Here is a 19808-nt window from a genome sequence, read left to right on the forward strand (position 1 = left end):
CTTCGAGAGGTTGTTTCTTACCTCCACCGACTAGGTGGTCTAGGTAAGTCACAGTGCCCTGTGCTATCTGGAACTTTGTGGCCTTGATAGACCTGCATTCTGCAGCACCTGGAGCACTTGTTTCAGGTGGGATAAGTGATGCTCCCAGGTGTGGCTGAAGATGGCAATGTCATCTAAATAGGTGACACTGATGTTTTCCAGACCAGACAAAACCTGGTTAACCATCTGCTGAAAAGTAGCAGGGGCATTCTTCAATCCTAAGGGCATCACAGTGAACTGATAATGTCCTTCTGGGGTTGAGAATGCTCACCTCTCTCAAGCTCTATCTCTCAAGCCGACCTGCCAGTACCCTGCCGTGAGGTCAAAGGTACTCATGTACTTGCCAGCACCAAGCTTGTCTATGAGCTCATCTGCCCGAGGAATGGGGTGAGCAACTGTCTTCATGACAGAATTGAGCCCCCTGTAGTCCACACAAAAGCGAACTTCAGTCTTCCCACCACTAGTCTTTTTAGGGACCAGTACCACTGGGCTAGTCAAGGGGCTCTGGCATAGCTGTATCACTCCTAGGGACAGTGTTGGGGATGAGCCCCAGGCATGCCAGAGCAATGCTGAAAGTCTGTGGACTTGGAGGGCCCTACTCCCTCTGCCAGAATACATGGAGGACTCCGTCAACAGCAAGTTCAAACTGCAGTTTATAACAGACAAAACCAACACGGATCAGCACAGGAACAGAGAATTTTCCATGCACATCTCGTTCTTCCTTGGCTCGCAGACCGTTTTACCCCCAAATGGCGTCAGCACTTTGTCACAACCTGGGCCCTTTTCCAGAAAACCTATCGGGCCAGGTGATTGGGTACTGAATCTTCTATAATCTATACAGGACACTATAGATGCTATTCTACTGGCCCTCGCATGTCAGATGGCTGGCCTGTTCCTTCCCCAAAATCCAACTTACTACATTGTTGCACAGTAGTGGACCTATCATTGGCTCTTGCCTGTTGCTACCCACCCCTAGGCTACTAAACTGTGATTGCCTAGAGCTGACGTCCCCAGGCCTGGCACCCGAAATGGTTCTCAGCTCACTGTGTACCTTTTCAAGAATGATTATGTGTCTGTATTGTAACTTGTGTGCACCACCTTTGCCTGAATCAGCTTAGCTCGTCCCTTGCTCAGTGGCCTGAGGCCTGCTGTAATTTTCCTAAACCTCATAATGCAGTTTCTACAGTTTCCATGCTGTACATGTTCCATAGATTAGTTACATTTGGCTCTGTCTGGTCCCATAAGTGCTCCTTCAGTTCCATGGAGTTATTTGCATTTAAACATCTGCAAGCTTTTCTCAGGATCTCTTGTGACTTGTGGTTTCTACGTGGCTGCATTTGGCTAATGGCAAAATAACAAAAGCAATGACAGTATTTATATGTCCCTGTCTTCTAACTATAGAACTGTACGCTCGTGTTCTTCATGTATTCGGGTGTGTGTTTATGTCCCGAAGTGCGGATGGCACGTGTGCTTCATGTCTAACGCTGCTATATCATGGTGTCTCTATCCACGTCAGCAACATGGTTTCTTGGTGCTCTAGTCCAGGCTGTCCATATAGGTGGCTCTGACCAATGCCTGCGGCTCTTCATCCACACATGGGTAGATCTTTACCACACCTAGTCTGTATGGCAGGCTGAGGGGATACCTCTCAACGTACTTATCAATCATTAGTCAATTAGGAATTTGTCCAAAATAAAATGGATGATGGTTGTGTTTTCTGGCCTTTTGTCTTGTTATGAACTTGATGGGAAGGGGGGTGGTGGCAGGATCCCCGCTTCCTCTTCAGTCACCCCTCAGGTCAACCTGTCAACCACATCCTTATATGACAGTCCTTTTGCTCTTTGCTGCCATATCTTTGTTATTCCTCCGAGGTGCCCATAGTAGTTGGTATGATCATCGAACAACCAGTTTATATAAAAGCACACTGATTTGGGGTTACAACATACCCACTTCCCTTTATAGTACTTTGCATCGAATGGGTTATCCAGCTCCATTGCTCCAAGTGGGAACAGCTCGCATTGTGCAATTCTCTCCCTGATCTTGTTCCTTTCTGCCACAATCTCCTATTTAGCTCCTCCTATATTTACATCCATCAGGACCTGCATCCCGATGGCCTCCTCAGCAGTTTTCTTGCACTTTGCCATGCAGATTTTTATCTCACAAATTGAAATTGCTGCTAGTATTGATGCATCCATTATCACCTTTAGTCTGTCAGACAGCTATGACGGCAACCATGACCATGTGCATGCTATCCAGCTCTGGTCCTTTCCAGTCCCCTTAGCTTCTCCTTCCATTTTAGCATGCATCTGCGATAGCTGGAGTACCACTTCTGACAGGGTACCATTGTCTTCGTCGTTGGCAGGTAAAACGTGCAACAAGAACTCCCAATTTGTGCGCAAACTCCTCCTTCCTTAGCTGTGAGCAGATCCAGAATGTATCTATTCTGGTGGGCCACCAACCTTACTGCTCAGAGCTCTTCTTTTGTCCCGTTGAACCCATTCACTATGGAGTTAATTGTCACCATCAACTCCCAACAGGTAATATGTATCCATGTCAAATTGGTGTATGTCTGTACGGATGGTATTAATGATGCAAAGAACATTTGCGTCCTGCTGAACAGACTGTGTTCTGCTGGCACTTCGTCTAGTTCTTTTTCTGATGCTTCTGAGAAGTAATTCCCACCTCTCTTTACTCTACTCAATCCAGCTGGCTTCTCTTCCTTGGCTGTTGGTACCTCTTTGATCGACCTCTTCTTCCTTTTGTTATTGTCCATCTTTGGGAACTCATCAAGCTTCACATCTTTCTTTGGCATGACCAACGATGGCATGTTGATGTGTACCGAGCAAAATCCTCCACAATCGGGTGGCAGCTTATCTTATGCCTTTGACCCGCTCGCCCTGTAGTGGTCCATCAATACTGCTGTTCCTGCCTTCATAGCTGTGTGTTTTTCAATGCTCCTGCATCCGACATTCTTGCCAACTTGCTCACTGGCGTCTTTAAGGGTATTATCGGCATCAGTCCTGCTTCATTTTCTACCCATGTCAGTAACCTTGCACCCACCTCCCATTCCTTCAAGCACTTGTTGTTTTCTTCATGTACCTTGTTTACTGGGGATTGAGCTAGTGTCAGTGCTTTGCTTCCCACCACTAAATCCTTCCATCCATCTTCATTGTATATTTGGCCATACACAAGTATCTGCGGTCTCTCCCAGGAGCAATGCTCTCCTCCTGTCTCCTTCACTCTCGTCCAGGGACATGGCAATTCATTCAGGGTAATAGTCTTTGTTTCTCCTTTGTAAGGTCCATCAGTTATGTACTGTATAGCTGCATCTAGCTGCCAATAATTCTTCATCATGGCTAATGTTTTTATGTCATTATCTTCATATGGCAAAGTTGCTCTGGACATCCACCTTAATGTCAGTGTCTTCCCTTAAAACCTTCCTCAAGTTGTCACCATCGAGAGATACATTAAGCATTGGGCTCTTGCTGCTGATATTTTAGTTGCTATGAATGTTCTGGAGGCACTCATGGCATAGGGGATTAATGAGCAGATATAACTGCTCTCCTGGGTCGTTTCCTTACCTACTTTGATCATGTGTTTATACCAGACACTCTAGCAGTGTCGGTGAGATACATGTCTACCCCTTTCATGTCTGTGTCAACACTGTGCTTACCTCTCCTTACCATGGCTTCAGTGCTCTCCTGTCCACCTGACCTGGTCGTTCCACCTGCTTGGGTCAGGGGAATGTTAGCGGAGAGTACAACGGTAGCACTAGCAATGCAGGTACATTTCCAAAATACAAAAAGAATAACACCACTAGGAATAAGTAATACCAACAGAACCATTACATTTTTTAATATGTCATTTATTTTCACTTACATTGCTTAATCCTCGCAGCTTGAAGATATAGTTGCCCCACTGAAGTGTGTGAAGAAATACGCTACTGTGTTAGAAGTGTAAATACTCTTAAGCCCCGTGAACCAAGTAATCACTTATAGCGAATGCAAATACTCCTTCCCACACTTTTTTTTTATGGATGGGTCCCTCAGTGTGGCGAGGATAGGGGGATTGCCATGCTCGAGCTGTGGTTATGTTTGGGCCAAGTATTCTATGAAGGCAAGATAGTATACTCCGGGGCTTGAGCTCTGATTCTACTGGGTCTCCTCACAGTATGTACAAATTGTTTGAGAAAGTATCTGGGTGATGGGCAGAGGGCAACATGTACAATCATCAATCAGTGCATCAGCTTGCTCGTTGATTGTGTGTGGAAAAGTAAAATAACACATACACCCTGTTCCCTCACTCTAAGTCGATAAGCAGTCCTGTACCTAACTCTGTTGCCCATGAGCGTGTGACCATTGGGTGTCCTCCACTTGGTTGTGTAAGTTCAGAACACGCTTGTAGCTCTCCTAGGTGCTGAACGTTGGCCCTCTCGAACACGGTAATCTTGTTGCCCGGTTAGGCCACTGCTCTGTAGGGCTTGATGTCCACCAAGTGGTTCCAGAACTGCTTCCCCTCAAGTTTGACAGCACAGTCTGCCACTTTTTCAATGATGTGCAGTCCCATAAACCGTAGCTCATTCCAGCGCTTCACGAAGTTCCTCAGGAGGACAATGTCACCCACTTTCACTGGGTTTTTTAATTCTGTGTCTTTTGGTGCATTGTTGGAGTTGTTCTCTTCACTGTCTTCTGGGTCTCCCCAGTGTCGTCGTATCTGGCAAGAGATAAACGAGGCACTAGCAATCAAGGAAGTAATGTATTCATTTATTTCTTGTCCTAACACATCTGCACTATTCTCAGTCTTTCAGTGCTCTTGTTGGAGGAGCCAGTGGGAGATGCATGCGCTGTCCTGTCACCAACTCATGGGGCGTTAAATGGTGGTCAAACCCAGGCTTATTGCGCAATGCAAACAAGACAAGCAGTGAAGCCAATTCTTTTTGTGCTCTGCTGTGTCTTAGCTATGGACTCCTTCAGGAGGTCGTTCAGGCGTTCACGCATCCCATTTGCTTGCGGGTGGAACGCCTAGGCAAATTTGTTTTGAATGCCCAGCAGTGTGGTGATGTGCTGAACCATCTCATTGGTGGTGAAGTGAGGGCCGTTGTCAGAACGCAGGACCTTGCACATGCCCATCTTGGGAACACCTCTCTGACCAGGAATTTAGTTACTCTGAGGGCATCAGCATTTGGACAGGGACCGGCCTCTATCCTCCTGGAAAATAGGCACCCGACCACTATCATTTAGCGGTACCATTGGCACACTTGGATCATGTCAATGTAGTCAACATGTAAATGCTGGAATGGGCCTACTGGTCTCGGTATAGCTCTTCTCACAACTCTAAGTATGCCCTGTTATAAACTGCTTGCAAACCAAACAATTACCCACATGTTCTGCCAAATTTGAACAGAACCATGTTTCTCCAATGCGGGCAGCAATTACCTCTTTTCCTGTGTGTGTTGAATAATGCAATTGCGCCAATGCAGTGCTCAGTAATGCTAGTGGCATGACCAGCTTCCCTGTGTTATTCTGCCACCAAAGGGCATCTGTCTGAGATATTGTGCATTCTCTTTTTGTCCACAACTCCTTTTCTTCCCTGGGTGCGGCTGCCGCAGCTCCATAATTTGTGCATCTGGCAGTATGTTATACCCATCTTTAAGTACCTTATTTCTGAGACATTTGAAGCTCTCTCTAGTTCTCATAGTTCCCCAAAATATGCTGTGCATTTTACCTCAAAATCTTCTGCCTCGTTTCCCCTTGAGATGGGATCTTCCCCTTTAGTGTGTGCGTGGCACTTTGCTATTGCTATCCGTGCTGGATAAGTAATCACTTTGATCTATCTGCCCAATAGCAGTGTTTGTTGTACTGGAGTCCTGTGTGCCCTCCTGAGCCATTGTGACAGTCATGAGTGCACTGTGGCTGTCACATAGGCTGATTATATAGTACTATTACTACCAATAATCCTTCTTTTTAAAGTAGATTCCAGAATTGGTCATTTTTATTTTTTATACATGTTAGGCTAATTTTATTAAAATCTTGTAATATATGTCCTAGATACTCCTGGAGAAACACTGAATAAATGTGTTTCAAATCTGATACTTACCATGGAAGGAAGAACATCCTTCTACCCAATTCTTTAAGAAAAAAGGAACAGGGTAAGCACATCTCCAGTCATAATCACCATTAGACCTTAAACTTTAAACCTTATTACTTTGAAGGTCACAAAGGAGGTAGGATATATATTGGCTAGTGAAGTGTTCTTTCAATAATAAACAACCATAAATATCAGCCATTGAGTTGTTTCATCAATAGTTAATAACCACAAATATTTGATTTGAATATGTATCAAGAAACTTGGTTGTGTTTTGACACTTATTTACTTTATCACACTTTGGTTGATTTTAACACTCTGGGCCTCATTACGACCCAGGCGGTAAGTTACCGCCTGGGCCGTGACTTTACCACCATGGTGTAAACTACGTTTACACCATGGTGGTTGGCGGACTTACCGCCCCATTCCGACCTTGGCGGGGCGGTAAGTCCCCAATCCCCATTTACCCTTCCCCATTCCCATTTTTGCCCCATAGGGCATAATGGGAGTGGGGAAGGCGTTAATTACGCCACCGTAAATTACGGTGGCGTAATTAACTCCATGGTCCCTTAGCGCCATGGATTTTAACACCCGCTAAAATCGGGTGTTAAAACCTCCATGGCGCTAGGGGAACTCGGAATTGGCGGTAAGGGGTCGGCGCAGCTAACGCTGGCGTTAACCCCTTACCGCCAGGGTCGTAATGAGGCCCTCTGTCTCTAATTTTGATGTGATGACAACTTTGGTCAAACTTTGATGTTAAATTTATGTTAATTATGCTTTAGTAACAATGTATGGGAATGTTGAAACAATTAAGTTTGTGTCTCCAATCTAATTTAGAATATTATTTAATTTTCTTTACTAGATTTAAAGTTTGACTTTTATAAAACCGCCCCTGAAGAAGAGAACTTATCTCGAAACGCGTTGGGCAACTTAGTTTGGACCAATAAATCCTGAAAAATTCAAAAATCAAGCTACAAGTTGTCTTCTGCACAAAAGTGAAAAATGAAAAAGCTATTGTTATTATACCTGTTGATCAGACTATGTCCAGTCTAATTTTTCTCAAGAAATAGGATGAAAATCTAATTGTTTATCTATAAATATTTGGCTACATAGCCTCGGTGTGCAGAGGACGTAAATTCCCAAATAGGGAACTTATCTTGTTGTCACATAGGTGGAGTCAGAGTACACTGTCACCTCCTTCTCTCTGATGTGTTCCAGTGCTAGTATTAGGGCCACTAGTTTTGATGCTTGTGCTCAGTAATGGGATGGTAGTTGCGCACTGGTTACTACCTCATTTGTCCTATCTTCCTTCAGTCTTACTAAAAAAAAATCCTTTTTGTAGTCTGGGATTCCTAGCACTGGTGCTGTGCTTATCTCCTTTTTCAGCATGTCAAATGCCTCATTCATCGTCCATGTTTGTGTTTTGTTCCCTTTCTGCACCTCCTTCAGAGCGCCGAGTAGTGGCCTCATGTATGTGCTGTAATCAAAGACCCATGCTCTGCAGTAGTTGCATAACCCTAAGAACTGTTGCATTTCCCTCACTGTCGTGGGCTTAGGTGTTTTACGTATTGTCTCTGCTGTCTCTGGGGTAATCTGTTGGCCATTTTGGGATCTTGTCTGTCCAATGTATAGCACCTCTTTCTGACATTACTGTAACTTGGCCTTGTCCATCTTGTATCCCTTGTCAGCTAACACGGTCAGCCTGTGCACTGAGTCCTGCCTACACTGATCTTCTGTCTCACTGCAAATCAAAATGTCTTCTACGTATTGCAAGACTCTGCTCTCCATCTGTATATTGCTCAAGTCCATCTGTATTACTCTGTTAATCACTCTGTTAAAGATGGATGGTGACTTGCAGTACCCCTGAGGAAGTCTTGTATGTTTCCACTTCTGGTTTCTATACATCAAGTTGGTCAGGTCTTGAGAGTCTGTGTGTAGCAGTACTGAGAAAAACGCATTCTTCAAGTCAATGACCGTGAAACAGGCAGCTTCCACCGGAATGCTGCACAAAAGTGTTGCTGGGTTTCCAACTAAAGGATATTCTGCTTCTATAATGTGGTTAAGAGGTCTTAAATCCTGTATGAAATGCCACGACCCCCCTTTTGCCTTCCTCACTGGATACACAGTAGTGTTGCATGGGGACTCTGATGATACAAGAATGCCTCTCTCAATCAGTGCTGTGATTGTCTCAAACATGCTTTCATCTGCCTCCTTAGTTAGGGGGTACTGTTTTACTCTTAGTAAAATTGCTCCTGACTTCAGCTTTATCTTCACTCCCCCTATGCTGTTTTTGTGACCCACATCATAGGGACGTGTTGTGGATAGGGTGCCGGGTACCTTGGCCACGTCCTCCTCCCAGAATGTGGGTGGCACCTCCAGCGCAATTGCCATCCTCTGTGGTACATCCCTGTAATGTATCCCTAGCCAGAAAGTCGCACTCGTCTCAAACACCATCTCTACTTCTAGTCTCTCCTCCCTGAATAGCTCTTCATCTGTCATTGTGAGCAACCTGCACCCCTCTGCCACTTCGATCACTGCTCTCCATGCCCGTCCTGTGTCATCCATCCCATGCACCGCTATCCAGTCCTCCCTCGCGAACACTGCCTCTATTTCTATTGGCACTATGGTTCCTTCCTCCACTTCCAATGGTAGCTCAGGCCTGAATAAGTTTTAGTTTGCAACCTGCCACATCTTCCCTGGAATTTCTGGAAGCCATGCAATAGCAATGTCCATTCCATACTGGAACATTTCTGTGTCCATTGACACCCCCCTCTGTACCTTCTGTCCACAATAAGCTTGAACAATCCATCTTACATTGAGCATGTGTATCCCTGGGGTAGAACACACTATTCCTTTGTCTGAACAAAATGGTCATGTTCAGTCTGCTCATAATTAGGGTTTCCTGTTTTACGGGTTTATTTTTTTTTTACTTCCGGGGGTGTTTTTCCCGTGTTTTCAAAAACTTTGGGAATCTGTGTTTATCAGTGTTTTCCCGTTTGCCCCTTTCAAAAAATTGCAGACAACTGTTTTTTCAGGTGTAAACACAGAAATGTTCTTTTATTGCTTCATTGCGTGCATATGTAGGGTAATCTCTCAGTGCAAGATGTTCTAAGCAATTTCATGTTAATCCAGTAATATGTTGCATTCCTACAAGTCAAAATGATTGTAATAAATCATACAATATTTCTTCAAGGACTCTTTGCCCATCTGTGCCCTTTCTTTTCTTCCCATAAAGACTTTTATTTGGGAAAACGACCTTTCCACATTGGCACTGGACACGGGCAGGGCCAAAATATCCAACACACAAGCTGATAAATCTGGCCACTGTTGGTGCTTTCCCACCCAATACTGATGTACCTCAAGATGCAGATTCTCAGGCACAGGCTCTGCCAAATAGGCGTTAAACTGGCTGCACACAGTCTCAGTGTCTTTAAAATGGTTAAAAATAAATGCATATTTTTCAAAGTTTTGACTAAATTCTTTTTTGCGAAAGGGATCTAGTACTTGCTCGGCATACCAGAAAGAGGCTTCACTCACTTCGAATGACATGGTGGCTGATGGAATGTTTCGACACAGCATTGCTTGCCATTTTACATGCATTGTTGCGTAGAATATCCTAAAATTTTCCTCAACAGTCCTTTGTTTTCCAAGTGGCAGACATTCCAAAAGTGCACATGTTACTGGACCAAAGTCACTGAAAGTGTCACCCAACTTTCTTTCAAATAAGAGTTTGACCTCCACACCAATGACATTGTACACTTGGTAAACGGATTCCAGCCTCTTCATTATATCAACGACAGCGGTCGTGTTGTCCTGCAAAAATCGGAGAACACAGTAGACTGTACTTTTATTCACCTCAGTATCGATGTGCGCCCTCAGATCCTCACATTTCTTGCCTGAGGCATCATCACTAAGGAGGAAATCGGTAAAAGGTCGCCACATCAATAGTATGGCATTCACTGCCTCTAATACAGAGAACCACCGACTAAAGGAGACCGTTGGGATAACCTTTCCTTTCATGCCATACAAAGTGCAAAATGATAGGTATTTGCGTTTGAGTTCACGTGCATATCTAAATAGAGCACCAGAATGGACCACAAAGTCAACTACACCCCTAACCAAATCTGAGGACTTTAAGGCTGCTTTTAAAACTCCATCAAGTAAGTGGCAGGGGTCTCGCATGGGGAATGCCTTGAAATCGGCATTGCCCTTGGACAGATCATCACATAACTTTTTCATATAACTTGCCGAATCACTACAAACGCACACTACATCTCTCCAGTCCTTCCCAAACTTGCTGAGGACTTTCTGGAGTAATGCCGCTACTGAAACTGCATTGCAAGTTTCAACCACCTCTAAATCTGCCATGATAGTACGGCGCGCCCATCCACTTTTTGGGTCACAAAATGTGAAGAGGACTGCCACTGCTGGATCACCATGCATCTCGGGCGTTTCATCGACAGTGATTGAAATGTTGACGTCGCCTTGGACTAACTCTCTGATGTGGCCAATGTTTGTCATAAAAACCTCCGGTAGATATTTCTCATACATTTGAGTGGATCGGGGTAATGTTGTGGCTGCTGGGGCCCGTCTGCGGAAAAGATTACCAATCGGGCCATCTGCCTGGTGCAAGCTGGTTCCTGCCTGCACTAAGGCATGCACAAATTCATGTGCCACATCTTTTTCCTCATCCCGTTTTCTTTTCAAACGCGTCCGTGTCTCTGTAAGGGACATTTGGCACAGACCACTCTCAAATTTTGGCGGATCTTTCAACCTTAAGTGAGTCTTTGAAGAAACGTGCTCAGCGATTCGGCTTGAAGTCTTTCCTTTGACTAATACAATTGTTACTCTGCAAGCCTTGCAAATTAACAATTGTTTTCCGTTGTTTTCCTCTACTGTAAAATCTTTGTGTTCCCGGGCGTAATCCTCAGCGGTCTTGCTTTTGCGGGGCATTGCTCGATGTCAGAGAAGCCTATTGGAACAATTACAAGAGGAGACTACTTACACTTAGCAGAAGCATGACATTAACTGTGTCCTTCTGATTCAGTCTCAGGACCTTCCCCTGCAACATGTGGTCTTCAAGTCACATTCTCTCACCCCATTGTCAAGGACCTATGCCCTGCGCTCTTAATTTTTGCAGGTGTTTTTGTACCAAAAGTGTATTGCTTTCCCTGTGATTTCTATAAATAATTAAATACAATGAATTAAAAAGACCTCAGCTTCCTACATAATGTCACGTAGTGATGACACGTGACACCACTAATGTTCCCTATTTGGCTGCTGTCTTTTATGGCTAGAGAAGAGCTGCCATGCAGTAATGTAGATAACAGCGAAGGATATCACAACACAACAGCAAGTGCTTGGTCAAATGAACATGGCTGGGCAAACTTGTGTGTAAACGTACCTTTGGTGAATTCAGGTGGCTACTGTTCGGCTTCTTCGGTCCAGTGACTACTATTCTGATTGATTGATGGTGCCAACCTTCTCAAATCCAGTTTTGTTTGCTGCAAGGGAAAAACCATAGCTTAAGAAGTGCTGCCAAAAGCTGTGGTTCTTTTACCTTGCTGGAAATTGTGTTTCATTAAATCTGACAAGGAACTGTACTTCTTCCTTAACCTTTTATAAATGGTGGAAAGCATCTTGACGTGCAGCATCCCTGATGCTATTTACCACAGTGGGAAATCATTGTGCAAGGAGGAGGAGAAACGTTTCTATTGGCTGAGCGTTGGTTTACAGAATTTTCTTTTGACACAGTGAAGGTGCCAAGGACTGACCTGAAACTTTGTGAACCCGGATTTCTTATTTATTTTTTCTTTGAACATTGGGACTAAAACTAACTTGAAACCTGGGGAAGGGGGTCCCACCAAGGTTCCCAAGAGAGCCTGTGAAGATATTAGAAATACACTTGCTGATGTAGTTGTGAACTGCCATATGTTATCTTTGTATATTTTGGGTAAGTGTGAGGACCAGGTATCCCTTGTTAGTTTTGGATTGGCAGGGCAGTCCTCGTCAGGGCAGGGCAAGTGAGGTGTTTGTTCTAATTTAAAACTTAATAAAATGGCGCAATTTGAGCAATCATGCAAAAGTTGTCTGCCTCACATTTCTGAGCCCTCACAATACACCCCCTTAACTGGTCCTGCCCTGTATGAAGACCCACTACCGACACATGACCACCTGTCAGCTGTCAGTGCAGAGAGGCTGTGAGTAGGAGATGCAGCGCTGTTATCTGCTATGTCCTGCTATGCTATGATGTGTTGCTGTTTTGTCTGGAAAGGACCATTGGCCCAAAAGTGTTGCCTGGTGACCTTTTGGCGACCTATGCCTTATTATGAAAGTTAAACAACTTTATTCAGTGGCTGAACTGTACTTCTCAACTTGCTCATCTAACCGACACACATGCAACTCTACACAACCGGCATCACCTGCCAGCCACTCTCCATGCAACACACAAACCAAGCACTCGCTCCCCAGGTGCACCCCCCGCCCCCAATAAATACCCCAACTCCTAACAGCTCAAAAGACCACCTGCACTAACTCGCATGCAGGCACCTGGCTCTCGCCATCACTCAGCGAAAACTTGAACACACGATGCGCAGTCATGAGCCGGCAGTGGCAACTCCATGCCTGTCTTACCTCGAAACATCGGAAATGACGATCGCAATCCACACCCGCCCCCCTCCAAATCTATATTTTCGCAAAAATGCGAGTAAAAAAAAAACATGTTCTGGGAATTGCAGTAATGTGATTGGATGTTTTGTTATGATACCACCCATCCAATCAAATCGCAAACATTTGGTCTGCTCTCACTAACCCATCCGCATCCCCATCCTTTTTTTTGTTTGTTCTCAAAGGGTCCAAAGTGCCAAGAGGCCAGGTAAATGGCAGAAACGGCGCTATATTAAGAGTATTTAGATAACCTGCCGCAGTTTTCCAGGTGACGACCCTCGCCCGCTACACGCAGCTTGCATAGGTCGTGGTGTGCCCCCCTCGCCCCCGATCTGAAAGCGGGGCTGGGGAGCTTGTGGCACATGGGGGCCTGGGGGCACTTTTGGCATTAAAACGCATGGAAGGGGGCTGGGGAGCTCGGGGCACACGGGGATCTGGGGGGCACTTTTGCCATTAAAACGCATGGAAGGGGGCTGGGGAGCTCGGGGCACATGGGGGCCTGGGGGGCACTTTTGCCATTAAAACGCATGGAAGGGGGCTGGGGAGCTCGGGGCACACGGGGGACTGGGGGCACTTTTGGAGGAAAAACGCATGGAAGGGGCTGGGGAGCTCGGGGCACACTGGGGCCTGGGGGCACTTTTAGCATTAGAACGCATGGAAGGGGGGTGGGGAGCTCGGGGCACACGGGGGCCTGGGGGCACTTTTAGCATTAGAACGCATGGAAGGGGGGTGGGGAACTCAGGGCACACGGGGGCCTGGGGGCACTTTTGGAGGAAAAACGCATGGAAGGGTGCTGGGGAGCTCGGGGCACATGGGGGCCTGGGGGGCACTTTTGCCATTAAAACGCATGGAAGGGGGCTGGGGAGCTCGAGGCACACGGGGGCCTGGGGGCACTTTTGGAGGAAAAACGCATAGAAGGGTGCTGGGGAGCTCGGGGCACATGGGGGCCTGGGGGGCACTTTTGCCATTAAAACGCATGGAAGGGGGCTGGGGAGCTCGGGGCACAAAGTGGTAAAAAGCGGAACACACATGACTCACTTACCTTACTGAAGATACTGAATGGGGGGGAGGGGGGCGGGTCGTGACTCCCGGGCAGGCTGCAGGCTGGATCCTCTGGGGACTGACGGTGATGCCGGGCAGGAGCAAAACAAAGAAGAAGCTGGCTCAGGCTCACTGGAGATGGCAGACGAGTGGCAAGTGGCTGCTGTCAGTGCTCTCTGCTCTGTTAGTGACACTGGGGTGTTTTTAAGCACTTTTTATGCGGGCAAACTGGTGCTGGTATGAATAAGTCACAGAGTGTTAACTGATGACAGTTGCACACCTGCAGAGAGGTAAAGCTGCCTAGAATGCAGGCCCACTCCCCACGCACCGGCGCACCTCCCCTACCATTACAATAACAGCACGAAACCATTCAGTGACTAATGTCCCATCATTAGCAGTTTGGTGCTGGCATTGTAATGGGAGGGGCTGATCTTAGGTGCAGGGAGAACTGAAGTGTTCTTATTGTTGTGCTTATGAAGAAATAAGCACAACAATAAGCGACTAAAACACACGATAAGCGGACAAAACCCTCGACAAGCGACCTATGAAAAAAACATGCGACTTGCTTCAAAAACAAGCCCAAAGTTAATGTGAGGTCCTTATGACCAGGCAGTCAAACCGGCATTTGGCCACAAGGTGGCAATATGGGATAATAAAAAATGATCATTGCAGCGTCAGTAGCAATGTCAGTTCCAATAGACAATCCTTTAACAGAGCTGCTAGGATAGCTCACTGGCAACGTGTGTGTCTTGGAAACAAGACACCATGGTTTCGAATCCCGCCCCCAGCACTATGAAATACGGGGTTACCCCGAGAATTTTTAAATTTTAACGGGGGTCACATATCAGGCACTTTCCGCGGACACCCTACTCATAATGTATTGTCCCTTTATGTTTAGAGGTGACTGAAAGAAACCACTTCCCGAGCCCCAGAGAATCCTTGAGTGTTCATGGCATCGCCTGACAACTTAAATGCTCCTTCCCTAATGCAGGACCTAGTTGCCCCTGTGCCAACAAGAAAGGAGAACTTATTGCCACCCGTATGTGAGGTTCCTCCGCAGGGTTGGGTGTGATCGACAGGATGGGACACACCAAGTTAGTCTGTGGGCTGTCCTATCGAGGGTACAAGGACATCCCATTCCCTGTAAAGTAGTTGTTCTCCACCATGGTAACTTCTCCCAGTTGTCTGACGGGATCCATCACCATGGAGTCCACATGTGCTGCCATGTCATTGCTCTGTATTTGTGCCAATTGCTGTGTGTTCCCTCAAATCTGTGGTACTTGCAAATATTGCGATACCAGTGCTTGCATCTGTTGTGCTTATACTTGTGCTTGTGGCACCTGTTGATGTGTGCCCTGCATCTTTCCTTGCTGTTGTTGGTCCTGTGTCTAGTACTCATCCTGGTCCCCTTGATGGGGCTGCTGGCCCTGTACTCCCCAATTCTGCTGCCTTCCTGCTCCTACACACTCTTGAAATGTGTCCTAACTGCCCACACATCCAACACTGTGGTGGCTCCCTCCCTTGCCTTTGGAAACCTCCGAAAATAATCCCCTGGGCCTTGCTGCATTTGCTGCCCAGATTCATGAAAGCCTCCTGGAAAACCCCCTTGGTTATGAGGCATCTGTGGTCCGAACCTGCACCCTCTTGGTTGCCCCCCTTCCTCGCAACCCTTGTGGTGCGTTACCCTGACCCATGAACCCTCCCCCAAAGGGCAGTACAGACTGCTGTGACTGTTGTTGCCGCGACTGCTGCCCCTGAGGGTGGGGCTGGTTAATACCGCCCCTTTCGTCGCATACTTGGATAGCTTTCTCTGCACTAGTATTGCTTCGTCTATCTTCCTATCCTCCACCTTTTTCTTATGCTTCTCCTGCCATAGCCTACAATGGTGGACTATCATGAGTTGTATTTCTGTCCATCCCCTTGCTTCCATCCCTACCAACTTCCTTAGACGTTTCTGGGCGGGCTCTGGTAGCCCCTGTACTAGTATGTGATAGAATATTGCTACTGTTTTGTCCGAAGGCTATCGAGTTTCAAGGCGCCAACGCTCTGGAATCTCCTGAACATACTATAAGGTGTCTTCAGCCGCCCTCATTTTCCGGGACATAATTGCCCCTATGTCTGAGGTGTCTGGGTATTGTGTCCTTAATGCTTGTCATACAGCAGCTCTGCAGTTTGCCAACAGCAAACCGTTGTGCGCCATGTTGTGTGTCGTCACTCCAAGGAACCCTGCCCTTTTCCATACGTCATCAGCAGCGTCTGCAAGGATTGCCACTAATAGTCTCTTTATGTCTCCCACCACTAGCTGTTTTCCGCTGTCATCCTCTGAAGCTCATAGATCAATTTCCCTTGCTCCCACACTTAATGAGGGCAGTCAGCACTAGACGTTCTCGTTTTCCACATGTTTCCATGGTATATACTGAGATTGTACCCCTCTCATCTCCAGTAAGTGCATCTGTGTGAACCCCTCCTCCTCCTCCTCATGAGTTCTTCTAGTCATTCTACCTGCCTGTCCCCTCTCTTGCTCTCAATGCATGCTTATACATCTATCGGTTCTAATATGGGTACCCGGATACTGTAACCATACCTCCTGGTTAACCTTCCCCTTGAACAGGCTAAGGCTGTTTCCCCCTTACTTCATCCTGGGAGGTTTCTAAGTCTATTGATGTACGTAGTGCCGTCATGTAAGGTGTGTGAGTCGCTCACCAGTCATGCATGCTCGCTTGAGCTGCCCCCATCTGCTCCGTTCGTGTGCGTGCTGTACTCCCATGTCACTCGCTTGTCTGCGCCTGTCCCTGCTGACTATTGCCCCCCACTCCCTCTCGTCCCCACTGTTCCTGTCTTCATTGTTGGACCCTGTGTTCATGTTACTACAAAAATCATCTGCGATGCTGTCTCCTCGAAGGGAAATCCGTGTTGGGTCTCATGTTGAGGTCATTGTCCCTTAAATCGTATCTACTCCCCCCCCCCCAGGCCCCTGGCCTACTCCGTCTCTCTCTGTTGTGCTCCTGCCCTGTGCGCTTGTGCTATCTTGTTCTGTCCGCCTGTCCTCCTCCAGTCTGTCATTTCTCCCGTCTATGGCTCCTTGTGTCTTTACCGCCCTTATTGGTTGCTCGCTCGTCCTCCCTGCACACTTATTACTGTGCCAGTCTAGCTAACTGTAACTTCCTCTGTTCCCTCTCAGCCAACTTCCGTCTTTCCCGTTCTGCTACTTCCCTTCACTTCTCGATCTCTTCCACTTCCCTTGTCTTCCTGTCCTGCTGCTCCTGTTCTGCTCTTTTCCTTTCCTTGAGGTCCCTTTTCAACCCTCTCCTCTCTTTCCCTTTCCATGCACTCCTTCTCCTCCTCCTTCCTTCATTCCCTATCCTCCCTCTCCAACTTCTCTTCTTTCCTCTCCTCCTTCCCCTGTCTTCTCGTTCTAGCCTCTCCTCCCATTCCTTTTCCATCCTGTCTGTCTCATCCATTATATCCGCCCATTCTGATGCGTTGCTGCTTTCCTTTAGACCATCCATGGCCTTAGTCACCCCTTCTGCCTCCCCATCTGTTTTCCGCTCCAGCTTCAGGACTATCTGCCCTCCTATCCACTAGTTTGTGGCTATACTCCCGAGCCCCTCCCTCACGCCCTTTTGTGCTTCGCCGCTAGTCTCTTGCTCGCCAGCTTGCTGCCCTGCGCCTGTCGACCTCTCCTCCTTTGTATATGGTGGTGGCCTGTATGTCGGATTTGAGTACCCCTCTGCTGCTCTTAATTCTCATATTGGGTACATCCCTTGCTCATCAACTGTATCATCGGATGCTACACTCGGAGGGACATGGGGAGGAGCGGAAGGATGAGCCCCTGGCTCTTTCACCTCCTGCTGGTTCAGCATCCACTGACGCCTTGCCCTTCTGAAACATGCGCCACAATTCAAATATGGCCATGCGTTTTGTAACTTCTTCCCCTTATTATAGGTACCCTGTATGTGTCGATAGTGATTGCTGCAGGTCTTTTAAGAAACTTCCACATGGTAGCCACGGTTTAGTTAACTTTCCCTCGCTACCTTTGGACCATTCTATGCTATATTTTCAAATCTTCTCCCTATAAGGCGGGAGTGTCTTGCACAAGTCCTGAAGGGACGTGTCCCCCCTCATTTCCCTTGATACATGTTTCATGCCTTTACCTGACCTCAATTCGAGGGTTTCGACAATCCGCTGTTCAGGGAGAAAGGTACAATACGATGACAATACTTTTCAAGTTATTACGAGCACCTCTGGCTACACGATTTATCAGACGTACTCCACACACCGCCCCTCCATCACACCCACTGCCTCCTCAGGCACACCCACAATCCTGTGCATGCGCCTTTCGCGCACCTCCACTTGTTCACCTCACCTGCCAATGCCAAGTTTCCAATACTAGCTCCTCACCTTCTCCTGCTCTCCGTGTCTTATGTACAACCCTATGGGTGACGTCACCAGTTTACTAAACAATGTAATGCTCTGAAAAATCGAACACTGCGTGAACACTGTAATAGCCCTTCACTCCCTCAAACACAAAAAACCTACAGCTGTCTTCCCACCTCCAGGCAGAGTATACCAATATTCCCTTGTGGTTGAACTGTACCCGCTGCGTCGCCTAGCATGCAAAACGTCTCACTCCAGGAGACTTAACCAGTCAACTCACCTTCCACAATCTAGGCCAGCTTTCCTCACTAACCCTTACAGGGATACGGTCATCTATGACCTGAGCTAAAATGTCAACCCACAGGAAAACCACTACTTACATATCTTCTGTCACCCGTGCTCTCAAGTCAATAGTCTAGGTTATTCACCAGAACCTTAACTCTAAGACAGAATGTGCCCTAAACATAAAAAAGGACTTCTACCTCTGCTCCTGTCCCTACTCAGTTTGACAATACTCGACAATACTAAACAATACTCCACAATACTAAAACATACTCCACAATATTCAATACCCTCCCTTACACTCACAGTGGCCGTTCGACTGGGTCAATACTTACACTCTGTGGTCTGCTGTCGCTGCTCGGCTGCAGACTCCTGCAGAAGGTGCTCACTTCCCTGTCCTGGTCTGCCTGGACTCTTTGCTGACCTGGGGCAGGATAATTTCCAACTGGCTCCTGATGACCTTTCCACATGCACGCATTTCCCGTCAAAATATGCGAGGGTCCTGCAGCCTCTCAGGTTCTGCAGTGGAGGAGACGACCTTGTGCCGGGCTGGCGCAGCCAACCATCCACTCTGCTACCAACTTGTTGGGGATGACCCCCAGGTATGCCAGACCGATACTGGAATTCCACGGACTTGGAGGGCCCAACTCCTCCCCAGAATACACAGAGGACTCAGTCAATGGCAAGTTCAAACTGCGGTTTATTACAGACAAAACCAACAAGGATCAGCACAGGAACAGAGAATTATCCATGCACATCTCGCTCTTCCTCGGCTCGCAGGCTGGTTTTACCCTCAAATGGCATCAGCACTTTGTCACAACTTGGGCCCTTTTCCAGAAAACCTATCGGGCCAGGTGATTGGGTGCTGAATCTTCTATAACCTGTAAAGGACACTATAGATGTTATTCTACTTGCCTTCACATGTCAGGTGGCTGGCCTGTTACTTCCCCAAAATCCAACTTACTACATTGTTGCAGAGTAGTAGACCTACCATTGACTCTTGCCCATTGTTATCCACCCCTAGGGTACTAAACTGTGATTGGCTAGAGCTGACGTCCCCAGGCGTGGGACCTGAAATGGTTCTTGGCTCACTGTGTACCTTTTCAAGGTGATGAGAATTATTGTGTCTGTATTGTAAATTGTGTGCACCACCTTTGTTTTATGAGAATATTCTCCTGCTCGGCACAACACTTGTTGCTTGTTTGCTGCATACTTGTTGCAGTCCGTGTCTGGCTGCCTGGGACCAGCTCTACTTTCTCACCACTGATCACTGTCCATTGTCTGCTCCAGCTGTATCACAAGTTTGGAGACCACGAAAT

Source organism: Ambystoma mexicanum, chromosome 10 (assembly GCF_040938575.1).
Source record: "Ambystoma mexicanum isolate Mex_15411 chromosome 10, UKY_AmexF1_1, whole genome shotgun sequence".
Taxonomy (NCBI): Eukaryota; Metazoa; Chordata; class Amphibia; order Caudata; family Ambystomatidae; genus Ambystoma; species Ambystoma mexicanum.